The sequence below is a fragment of the Thalia democratica genome, chromosome 2, assembly GCF_965202585.1.
Source record: "Thalia democratica chromosome 2, ktThaDemo2.hap1.1, whole genome shotgun sequence".
Classification (NCBI taxonomy): Eukaryota; Metazoa; Chordata; class Thaliacea; order Salpida; family Salpidae; genus Thalia; species Thalia democratica.
In genome coordinates this window covers 17,768,086-17,780,645 of record NC_139166.1, presented here as the reverse complement: position 1 = coordinate 17,780,645, position 12,560 = coordinate 17,768,086, and the positions used below count along the sequence as shown (strand labels likewise).

Genomic DNA, 12,560 nt, shown 5'->3' with positions numbered 1-12,560 from the left:
TATTAAGCACACCTAACACTTGCTATTGCTTAAAAACGAGCATGTTTTTTATAAGTACGACGATGAGAATAGAAGGTATAAACATTACGTGTTTCACTTTATTTTATGAAGTCACGATCAAAAATTCCTGCGGTCTTTGTTTTTAAAGTTAATCAATGTGATTGTTGCTGATTCTACAAAACCGGTTAGAAGACAGGAAACCGAAAAGTTTCCTAGAAAAATAAGATCGTTGTCCATACCAATAAAAATTGAAGTTTCACAACAAATCGTTCCCTCCCTTATTAACCACCGTGTCATTTTGTCGCTGTGCTAAGGTGACCCTCCGTGTCATTTTGTCGCTGTGCCAAAGTGACCCTCCGTGCCAAAGTGACGCACCGTGTCGTTTTGTCGCTGTGCCAAAGTGACCCTCCGTGCCAAAGTGACGCACCATGTCGTTTTGTCGCTGTGCCAAAGTGACCCTCTGTGCCAAAGTGACGCACCGTGTCATTTTGTCGCCGTGCCAAAGTGACCCTCTGTGCCAAAGTGACGCACCGTGTCATTTTGTCGCCGTGCCAAAGTGACCCTCTGTGCCAAAGTGACGCACCGTGCCAAGGTGACGCACCGTGTCATTTTGTCGCTGTGCCAAAGTGACGCACCGTGTCATCTTGTCGCCGTGCCAAAGTGACCCTCTGTGCCAAAGTGACGCACCGTGTCATTTTGTCGCCGTGCCAAAGTGACCCTCCGTGCCAAACTGACGCACTGTGCCAAGGTGACGCACCGTGTCATTTTGTCGCTGTGCCAAAGTGACGGATCGTGTCTATTTGACGACCGTGTCATTTTGTCGCTGTGTCATTCTGACCCGCTCCCAATTGAAATAGCGAAAATGTTGATGTAATTCAGTATTTGAATTTGTATGATGTATATAAACGTTACAAAATGTTTTGTCCACAAGCCTCGATAGCTCAGTCGGGAGAGCGTCAGACTGAAGATCTGAAGGTCCCTGGTTCAATCCCGGGTCGAGGCATGCCTTTTACCCACTTAAAATGTACTTATCTTTTGTTCATGTTAAAATCACTTTACTTTATATAGTGATTTATTTAACATAGTTGTTTTGTTTCTTAACGTATACATTTTTTCAACGTTATGTAGTTGTGCTTTTTTATGATTTATGTTACAATGGTTGTGCTTTATGCATTACAATCCCCAAGGTCTGAGTTAGGAGATTACTTTTACTAATTAAATATAAATTAAATGCTAAATATAAGGAGTTGTAAACTTCTTAATACTATATATTTTATTTAAGTTAGAGTCCAGAACACCTTAGTAACAACTATCTTAAAAACTAAGTATGTATAAGTATCAGAGTGATTAGTTATTATGTACTGCTAAATATATATAATACAAGTAAAAACTGTGCTAACAAAGTTTATTCTAAGAAAAGCAATCAAATAAACTCACTAAAGAAGCAACTGAACAACATAAGAGTAACAAGAAAACAATAAGACTCTCTGGCGATAAAGGTTTAAAAACTATTGCAAAAGGATTATTCAGCTACAAAAAAATAAGTCGAATTCAATCAGTTGTTAACAGTTTTGCTTTAGGCAACGCTGACAAACTGTTTATAATTTGTTCTGTATTAATATGGATGTGAGGGGATATAGCTCAGTGGTAGAGCAATCGACTGCAGATCGATAGGCCCTTGGTTCAAATCCGAGTGTCCCCTCCTCTTCAAATATATCAAAATAGTATTTTTGATGTCGAATAATTAAGCTTGTAACTAATAGTTTTGCTTCATTCTTAATATTTTTTATGATGTTGAATAATTTTGCTTGATGCTTAATAGTTTTGGTTGATAATTAACAATTTATGCTTTACGCAAGAAAACTTTGCTTGATGTTGAACAGTTAGGCGGTGTGTCTATACGACTATAAATTAGTAATATATTAATCAACAGCCGTACAACATTTGCACTAGGCTTACAGAATAGTCTCTAGACTGTAATATTAAGATCTTTTAAAGTGTTTGTATTTTAACATATTTAATAATTTTTTTCGATTAACTATTCATTTCTTCTAGTATTTAAACTTTTATGTTATGCTTATAATATTCCGAGTATGTTATACTATGTACTCCGAAGTTATCTAAAACTTTTAAAGATAATTAAGTTATTACAAAAATAAAATTTAAAGACCTTTCTGATTGCTTAACTAGTCAAAAAAAAAACGTAAACAAGGTTTTGATTTATTTTCAAAAAATAAGTGTTAAAAAATAAAACTGAAACCAATTGCTTTAGTGTATGCAACTTTAGTAATATTGTAATAGTAGTGCTACAATGGTTAACTCAAAGTTTACAAAAAGTGTTGTAATATCAGTAATTTATATTAGCTTACAAGAATATCCTTGATGTTTAGTAGTTTTACTTGATGCTTAGTATTTTTGATTGATGTATGATAGCATTAAATATGTATTTTGTAACCCTGATTGAAGGTTTTACAACTATTCTTTATTAAAAAACTGTTTTTACTAGTTAAGTTTTCTCATATTATAAGTGTAAGGAAGGTAAACAAATAATACAACCGTTGTCACGCAGCAATAAATAGTTTCAATTATAAACGCATGATATTATATGGTGGTGTAATGGTCATCACAATGGAGTTCATATCTCAGCAGGACTTCTATTTGTTGCAATATTAAATTGTTAGCTCTTACTATATAGGTTTTTAACTTTATAATTTACTACAACTTTCGCTAAAAATATTTAACTTTATATTATCGAATTTTAAGATAAGTAAAGGTTTATTTTTAAACCAGCGTTTATACTTTTCACAACAAAGTGTTTTCAATGTTAAACTAAGGTATTGCTTAATTTTTTCATGCATAGATTTAACTTATTAAAAATTTGAATAAAAACCTATTAGTTAAGATGTTATTTATTAAGTTTTAAATTATTTTACCTCTTAGTTGTTGTACAAAAGATAGTCTAACAGTTTTTGGTTACATTATGAAAATTAATTTTTTGTTCGTAAGTGTAGAAGTATTTACCTAGTTTTAGTTATGTTTTATATTACATACTTCATCATTCTTTTAACTAGTTTGTGAATAAACTCAACAAAGAAAGATATATTTATTTATGATAAAGTCAAGCTGAATTGAATCAATAATGCCTGTGATTAAATGCCCTCTTGAGAGTTGCACATATGAAACACCAGACGTCGATGCTTCTGTAGTTGCTTCTTTGCTTATCATTCACAACAACGTACACATTAATGCAAATTCTTCAAAACCAAAGCTTCCAAAGATGGACCGTCCTCGAATAGGGACAGACTGCAGTGAAGAGGGTTGGAACATATTTGTACAAAAGTGGACTATGTTTAAAGATAGCATGCAGATGACATATGTAGAAAAACGCCGGATGACAGATGTACCAGGAAGATTTAGGCGATGCTATTCTAAAAGGACATAAAGATGTAGTAAATTTAAATGAGCAAGAGCTTTTAAGGATGATCAAGCAGCTTGCAGTTATTCCTGTTTCAGTTGTTGTACGACGATCAGACTTTCTTAGTGCAAGACAGGATTTGACTGAAAACACTAGATCATTTGCTGCCCGTTTAAAGGGAAAAGCCAGTACATGCTCGTACACATGTAAATGCCCAAAGGATGGCTGTAATCAAATGATAGATTTTACAGACATAATTCTAAAAGATGTCATGGTAACAGGTTTAGCCGATGAGAATATCCGTAAAGAGGTGCTAGGATGGGAAAATCTAGATGAGAAAAATGTCAATGAGACAATCGGTTTTATTGAAGGAAAAGAGATGGCACGTGATGCAATGTCAAAACCCGCTGTTACAGCATCAGTTTTCTCATACGAATCCTCAAAGAAAACCACACAAAAACTAAGTGGTAAAATAACTTGTGGCATATGTAATAAATCAACTGATAAATTTGTTTGGAGCAGTAAAAATATGAGGTATATTGAGTGTTCTGCCTGTAAAAAATGCTGGTTAAAGTCCTGTAAAAAAGTTTATCAAAGTCACCAAAATTATGCTGACGAGTCAAATGCACTTCTAGTTGGTGGATTGTATACACAAAATGTATACAAATCCTTAAAGAAAACCACACAAAAACCAAGTGGTAAAACAACTTGTAGCATATGTAATAAATCAACTGATAAATTTGTTTGGAGCAGTAAAAATTTGAGGTACATTGAGTGTTTTGCCTGTAAACAATAATGGATAAAGTCCCGTAAAAAAGCTTATCAAAGTCATCAAAATTATGCTGATGAGTCAAATTCACTTCTAGTTGGTGGATTGTGTACACAAAACTTTAATGGCCTTTGTAGCCGAGGTCGTAGAAAAAATATGTTCGAGCGGAAAAACGCAAAGAAGAAAAAGGAGGTACAGGGACAGAAAAACGTACTTTTACACACTGGATCGCGACGAAATTTAAAGAAGTCATTACCTCACGTCAGAAATAGTGTTATGACTTACAAAAACCCGCAGATATCAAAAATTTGGCTTGACGTTTGGAATAAAAAGGAAGAATCTCTCAGTATTTGTTTTGTTAAGTCTATTGAAAATATAAGTGAGAACACAAAACCGTTGCCACCACTGAATTGCGGTGATCATGTCGTGATACTAAATAAAACAGGTAACTTTCCTAGCAAGTGGGGGAATAGTGGAGTGGTGGTGGAAGTGAAGGACTGCCATCAGTGTGTTGTCAAGGTTGATGGATCAGGTCGCTTAACTGTTCAAAATCGTAAGTTTCTAAGAAGACTTATCCCTCCTGTTTGCAAATCTCTAAGTAATATCCCTTATCTGCGAAAAACAAACATACCACTGTAAAAGTTTGTCTTTTCTGTTAGGTTGAGAAAAAGATTTCAATAAAAGTTTTAATGTTCTGTGTTTTCTGTGAAAGATTCTTTTTGAATAAGCATTGTGTAATTTTCCTCTGTACTAATGGTTTTCTTCAAAATTGATGTTGAACTGGAGTTGCTCGGATTTGCTTTAATCTATAATTTCTTGACTTATATTTTCTACAGAAAAGCAAACAGACCGCCAAAGTTTACTGCGAACAACAATGTGTCCGGGATGAGTGTGTGAAATTATCGGATCATTTGCAGCGTTTCCTTGTAAGACTTTACGATACTTTTCAAAAGTTTCGTGACACCGATGATGCTAATATTCATTTATTGTAAAGTTGGAATGTTCACTGTAAATTAATGTTTTATGGTCTAATGAATGAGTTTCAGTCCAATGGTGACTACTTAAAGTTTGTAGTTGACTTTGCAGCAGACTAGTCTAACAGCCATCTATTCAAAGTGATCTTGGATGAGGACGTAGAGATTGACTTTCAAAAATTCGAACTGTTGATTGGTATCGAGTATTTGGAAATTAAGTGTAGCAGTATCTCGTCAGTGTTTAATGCTATCAGTAATGCACCTTCTACTTTGTTTAAAGTCGAAAATATGATAAACATGTTTATCAGCAAATTAAGTGAAGTTTCAAGATGGTTAGGTAAATGACGTGTGGTTTCGTTCTTAAAAGCTGAAAAGTTTAAATCGGTGAAACAATTAAGTTTTTGAATGCTTGTATTCAGCAACTGAGTTAAGAAAAGTAAAGATTAAGCTTCAATTTTTTTGTTAAAGTTTGTTTGTTTAAGTTGTAGTTTGTTTTAACAAATCATATACTAGTGAACTAAGTTAATCGTAAATTTTGAAATGATTTTTGTCTTTCTAAGTTTGATTTCGTTGAATTTTAGACCTGAAAAATGTTTTTAAGTTGTAACAAATTGTTTAAAATTTTTTTTGTTTCACTAGGTAAATTTATCGTTTTATCTCCTTAATAGATAAAATCTGGGGGGAGATGTAGTAGTATTTACCTAGTTTTAGTTATGTTTTATATTACAGACTTTATCATTCTTTTAACTGTTTGTGAATAAACTCAACAAAGAAAGATATATTTATTTAGTATGTAGAAGAAAATGATCAATTTCTATAACAAACAATGCATAGGCAAACATAATTAGTTTATAAAAATTGCAATTGTAAACTTAATATATTTTCTAAAAAAATATTTATCAACTAGTCTGACAGAAATTTGAACCCTTGACCGTTGGATAAAATGTCCTAAGCTTTACCGACTGAGCTAGCCAGGCTCATGTCAATATTGAAATTGTAGCGTTTATAAATAAAACCGTCATACATTGTGACGTAACTATTCAAACTTTCTGACATAGTTATTGAACCTAAAGTTGCAACAGTAGAAAATACTTTTTAAATTATCCTTGTAAGCTAATATAAATTACTGATATTACAACACTTTTTGTAACCTTTGAGTTAACCATTGTAGCACTACTATTACAATATTACTAAAGTTGCATACACTAAAGCAATTGGTTTCAGTTTTATTTTTTAACACTTATTGTTTGAAAATAAATCAAAACCTTGTTTACGTTTTTTTTTTGACTAGTTAAGCAATCAGAAAGGTCTTTAAATTTTATTTTTGTAATATCTTAATTATCTTAAAAAGTTTTAGATAACTTCGGAGTACATAGTATAACATACTCGGAGTATTATAAGCATAACATAAAAGTTTAAATACTAGAAGAAATGAATAGTTAATCGAAAAAAATTATTAAATATGTTAAAATACAAACACTTTAAAAGATCTTAATATTACAGTCTAGAGACTATTCTGTAAGCCTAGTGCAAATGTTGTACGGCTGTTGATTAATATATTACTAATTTATAGTCGTATAGACACACCCGCCTAACTGTTCAACATCAAGCAAAGTTTTCTTACGTAAAGCATAAATTGTTAATTATCAACCAAAACTATTAAGCATCAAGCAAAATTATTCAACATCATAAAAAAAATTAAGAATGAAGCAAAACTATTAGTCATCAAGCTTAATTATTCGACATCAAAAATATTAATTTGTTTTGGTTAGGGAGGAGGGGACACTCGGATTCAAACCAAGGGCCTATCGATCTGTAGTCGATTACTCTACCACTGAGCTATATCCCCTCACATCCATATTAATACAGAACAAATTATAAACAGTTTGTCAGCGTTGCCTAAAGCAAAACTGTTAACAACTGATTGAATTCGACTTATTTTTTTGTAGCTGAATAATCCTTTTGCAATAGTTTTTAAACCTTTACGACAAATTCTTACTAAAGCACTTTAAAACTTTTTCCTTTCACTAAAAAATCAATATTTAACAAAAAAAAGTTAACTTTTATTTAGTTTCAGTTATTTAAACACTATATTTAAAATAATTTTTCGAATTTTTATATTTTACAACAATGAATGAATAACATTTTAAAAGGTAGTAACGTTAATGTAGTTTACAATACTAAATAAAAACAATCACTCTTTTGTATACGTTTTAGGTTTATTGAATTATAATTTAACTTTATAAGAACTTAAACATCTATAGTATCGAACATAACACTTCTTTAGCACTATATATTTTTTTCAAGAATGCTTACTTACTAATTAGTTTAATTAAGTTTATTTTATGATGTATATATGTAAAACTTAAATAGAATTTTTTTAAAGAACCTATTTTATTTAAAATGTGATTAAAGCTAACGTTTAATCCAACTTATTAATTTCTTAATTTATTTAATTTCATGTATTTTAAGTACAAAAAGTTACATAAAGATGTTCATAGATTTGTGTAGTTTATAAACGAAATTTGTTACACTGCTTAAAAACTAACTTCTAATTTTCTATTCAAATAAAAAGGTCCTACACCGGGAATAGAACCCGGGCCGCCTAGGTGAAAGCCAGGAATCCTAACCACTAGACCATGTAGGACTCTAGTGAAATGAAATATTTTGCATTATATATGTATACGTAAGCGTTATGACGTGTCAATTAAAGCACGTTTATGTAACTTAAACTTTATTACTTGAAACTTTTGTGCTATATCTTTATATTTCAAACTATTTGTATGTTAAGTTTTAAAAATTTTTAAATATATTTAAGTACTCATAACAATCAAAATGTTCTTTTTTATAAACAGTAAGTTATTTATTATATGTTGTTAACTTAGTTTAGTTTTGTAAATTATTGAAACATAAACTTATAAAAAGTTTTGACAAAATATTTCGTTTAAAAAATTTAAAAAATCATTCCTAACAATATATGTATACATATATGTTTTAAAGTCTTACTAAAGCGCATTGCAGTTTATTTGTATAAATACATATACACTTTACTTTATACTTTTCAAGAAAATAAATGTTAAGTCCCTCTTACTTTTAATTAAATAATTACAACCTTTCTGTTTATAAACTGAGTGATTATTCGAAAAGATTATCATAAAGCTTATTTTTATCTGTTCAAACTACATTTAGAAAAAGTTTTATAATATTTAAGCTTTTTCTACTTTTAAAGTCGCTTAAAATTTTAAATTCTAACTCAACTACTTTTAAATTTTATTTCAGTCTCTTAAAACTTACAGTTAATTGTGAACATATTTCAAACTTAGTAAAACTTAACTTGATAAAATAAACAAATGTAATTTACAAATAACTAAAACTTACTTAAGTAACTTATGCTACAAAAAATTATTTTTCTTATTTTTTGCCTATATTCTTGCCACACACATTAGCGCCAGAGAGTATTATTGTTTTCTTGTTACTCTTATGTTGTTCAGTTGCTTCTTTAGTGAGTTTATTTGATTGCTTTTATTATAATAAACTTTGTTAGCACAGTTTTTACTTGTATTATATATATTTAGCAGTACATAATAACTAATCACTCTGATACTTATACATACTTAGTTTTTAAGATAGTTGTTACTAAGGTGTTCTGGACTCTAACTTAAATAAAATATATAGTATTAAGAAGTTTACAACTCCTTATATTTAGCATTTAATTTATATTTAATTAGTAAAAGTAATCTCCTAACTCAGACCTTGGGGATTGTAATGCATAAAGCACAACCATTGTAACATAAATCATAAAAAAGCACAACTACATAACGTTGAAAAAATGTATACGTTAAGAAACAAAACAACTATGTTAAATAAATCACTATATAAAGTAGAGTGATTTTAACATGAACAAAAGATAAGTACATTTTAAGTGGGTAAAAGGCATGCCTCGACCCGGGATTGAACCAGGGACCTTCAGATCTTCAGTCCGACGCTCTCCCGACTGAGCTATCGAGGCTTGTGGACAAAACATTTTGTAACGTTTATATACATCATACAAATTCAAATACTGAATTACATCAACATTTTCGCTATTTCAATTCACCCATGAAAAGTATTTGCTTTACATAAACTAAATTATTTTCAGACAATTTGTTTATTATCAAAACATAAGTAGAGTAGGAACAAAATTTGTTCGACTTTACTAAACTGTGTTTAACTATACTAGAAAATATTTCAATTATCTAAATCAGAGTCTAACAAATGTTTTAAACTAAATAATGTATGACTTTACTTAATCGTGTCAGACTTTAAAAAATAATTTTTCACTTTACTAAAGTTTTTGACTTTACTAAATCAGGTTAAATTTTATTAAATCATGTTTGAATTTATCAAATCAAATTTGACTTAACTAAATCAGGTTAAATTTTACTAAATCAAGTTTTATTTTACGAAATCATGTTTGATTTCACTAACCTTTGTATGACTTATACTTTACTTAATCTTGTTTGATTTACTAAATCATGTTTGACCTAACTAAAATATGTTTTAATCAACTAAATCAGATTTTTTTTAAACTAAGTCATGTATAAATTTACTGAATCATGTATGACTCAATTAAATCTGTTTAGTTTTACTAAATCATGCTGGACTAAATTAAGTCATGTTTGATTTTACTATATAGTTTATGGAACGGCAAAAAAAGCACTCAAAAATATTTAATCAAAGGACCTAGTGTACGAAAAAACCTTTCGGTTTTTATTACACTTTGAATATCTTAAATCATATTTAATTTTACTAAATCATTTTTTATTAACTTAATCATGTTTGACTTTGCAAAATTAAAAATGAATTAAGTAATCATAAGTTATTAAAAACTTTATTAAACTTGTTCAGACAAATATAAGTTTTTAAAAATTATGTATAATTAAAACAATGAGCTGATTTTTTTTTTCTAATAAGATCTGCAATAAGCTGTGTATTTAAAAGTAAGGTCTTGTTTTATTACTAATTATTAGTATTTTTTACATATTAAACAAAAAAAATAAACAAGTAAAATAATAAAGAGTGTTGTGCTTTCATTTATTTTAGCTAAATTGTTAAAAAAAATCAAATAAAATAAAAGTATATATTGTAACCATTATTAAAATGTGTAGAAGCCGGGCATAGTTCTGGTACCTCTCGCATGCTAAGCGGGCGCTCTACAATCTGAGCCAGACCCCCATGTGATTACAAGCGATTCGTAGCGTTTATAATGCATTAATTAACGTTTCCATTATTACGTCACAAAACTGTTGTGACATATGCAGTTTGTGACATACTAACTCTTTAGGGTATGTTTATAATTTAAATTGTATTTTAAAATTTCATTGTGTTGAATTCTTTAAAAAAAACTACTTTATAATTACGTCATAACAGTTTGTGATCTGCACGCGTGGGTTCAAACCCATCTCCGTATTTTTCTTTGAAATTAATTTCAAAAAGTCGTATTATACTTTGAAGGTTTAGTGTAAATTTATTTACTAATACTTTAATACATTTAAATAGTTTTATTTGTATTTGTTTATTACGAAAATAAGTCTTACTTTACTTTTTGTTTATAAAATCAGTTAGTGTTTTATTTTAATTTAAATTTTTTTAAACCGATTAAAAATATGACTTGTTAATTGTAATTTATGTAAATTTTAACACTGCAACATTTATTTATTATTTTATAAACATTTATTAGTTCATTTTTTATAAAAAATTTTCAAAAGTGTAAACAATTTCAATTTTATTGTAAACACTATTTCCTACATTTTTATGGTAGCTTTTATTAAATTTGATATTTTTAATCTACTTTAAAAGTAATACTTGTTTTACATAAGTTTAGAATGTATCTATAAAACATTTTTTTTACAATTTAAAATTTTTATTTAATTTTTGTTTAGTTATAAAAGCATATAAAAGTTATTTATCTGTTTACAAATAAAATTGTGCAAAAACTCAGATTTAAGAACTATGATAGGTTACAATTACAATTTAAACCACATGTATACAAGCTAATTTAATTTTATATTATTCTCGGTGTTTACAAGCTTCTTTAGAAAAAAATTGTAAAGGTATGCATTTATTATTTAAGTATATAGAAAAAACAATCATGGTTACTATAACAACCTTCGGTAGCTCAGTTGGTACGCATTAAAAACTAATATAAAAGTCTACTTCCAAAATATTGTTTGTAAATTGGTATTTAGAAATTTTTAAGCTTTAAAGACTTCAATAGGTACGCATATATTAACTTAACAGTAGAAGCGCATAAGGCCATACTAGTGAGTTGATAAAAGCAATTAAAAAATGTTCAACTAAAAAAGCATACTTATGTTAAAATATGCCGTGTTGTGTACTTAATAAACAAAATCAATTATTAAGTGCACAAGTGCTTCAAACACTAACGTTTATAAACACAAATTTGTGCATTACTCCGGCGCCTTCGATAGCTCAGTTGGTAGAGCGGTGGACTGTAGCCAGTTGTTAGAAATCCATATGTCGCAGGTTCGACTCCGGCTCGAAGGACTATTTAAGTTTCATAAATCTTTATGTTTTTCGTGATTAATATAAATAATGTTTTATTTGACATTTTTTATTTTTAAAATCAACAAATTTAACTATTTTTTGAAATATCATTTTATAAAGAAGTATTTTACTAAAAAAACATGTTATAATTTAAATAGTTTGTTAACAACTAAATTTCTAGATAAATATATAAAACATCAAATATTTAAACACAATAATAATTAGTAGTTCAATTTTCTTTTTTCAAAACAGGCAAACTCCTTATTTTATACCAGTTTTTTCTTTGACGAAATAAGTTTTTAGTGATAAAACTCACATTACTGTTAAAAATTATTAATGAAGTATTTAAAGGCAGTATTCTAAAAATAATTCTTTTAATTGTTGTCATCTTTTATTTTCAAAAAAACAAATATCTAGAAGACTTTATTGAAATAATTGTTATACTTTTAAGTTAGTTCTGTCGTTAATATTGAAACTTGCACCATTTATATATTAATGGTAACCAACAAAAGCCGATTGATCTATCATTGTTTTATGATTACTAAAACAAAAAGGCAATGCTAAAAATAACAAATAACCTTGATACTTAATTTTAAATGTAAAAATTCTGCCGCTTAAGTTCGAACTTTTTGATTAAGTAAAAAGTTTGTGTAGAAAGTGTAACTTATTCTTAAGAAAAACTTGTTCCTTTAAATAAGTGTTAAGAAGTTTAGTTTTAAACATTTTTAGTTAAAATATATAAAAACTAATACGAATTAGTACAAAGTTAATAAACACACCAAGCAAGTTATTCAAATGCATTAAACAAAACATGATTTTCTTAATCATGTACAACACAGTTGAAACATTAATAAAA

At 28.8% G+C, this 12,560-nt stretch overlaps 6 non-coding genes across 6 annotated transcripts; 3 read left to right on the top strand and 3 right to left on the bottom strand.

Annotated features, from left to right (window-relative positions):
* The first annotated feature begins 930 nt into the window (after positions 1-930).
* Trnaf-gaa (transfer RNA phenylalanine (anticodon GAA)) lies at positions 931-1,003 on the top strand. The gene has a single exon. It is a non-coding gene; the product is annotated as a tRNA-Phe (tRNA).
* A 627-nt stretch (positions 1,004-1,630) lies between these two features.
* On the top strand, positions 1,631-1,702 carry Trnac-gca (transfer RNA cysteine (anticodon GCA)). Its single transcript has one exon. It is a non-coding gene; the product is annotated as a tRNA-Cys (tRNA).
* A 5,233-nt stretch (positions 1,703-6,935) lies between these two features.
* Trnac-aca (transfer RNA cysteine (anticodon ACA)) lies at positions 6,936-7,007 on the bottom strand. Its single transcript has one exon. It is a non-coding gene; the product is annotated as a tRNA-Cys (tRNA).
* A 726-nt stretch (positions 7,008-7,733) lies between these two features.
* Positions 7,734-7,805, bottom strand: Trnae-uuc (transfer RNA glutamic acid (anticodon UUC)). Its single transcript has one exon. It is a non-coding gene; the product is annotated as a tRNA-Glu (tRNA).
* Positions 7,806-9,094: 1,289 nt separating this feature from the next.
* Positions 9,095-9,167, bottom strand: Trnaf-gaa (transfer RNA phenylalanine (anticodon GAA)). Its single transcript has one exon. It is a non-coding gene; the product is annotated as a tRNA-Phe (tRNA).
* Positions 9,168-11,618: 2,451 nt separating this feature from the next.
* Positions 11,619-11,704, top strand: Trnay-gua (transfer RNA tyrosine (anticodon GUA)). Its single transcript is given in 2 exon segments — positions 11,619-11,655; positions 11,669-11,704. It is a non-coding gene; the product is annotated as a tRNA-Tyr (tRNA).
* The last annotated feature ends 856 nt before the right edge of the window (positions 11,705-12,560 follow it).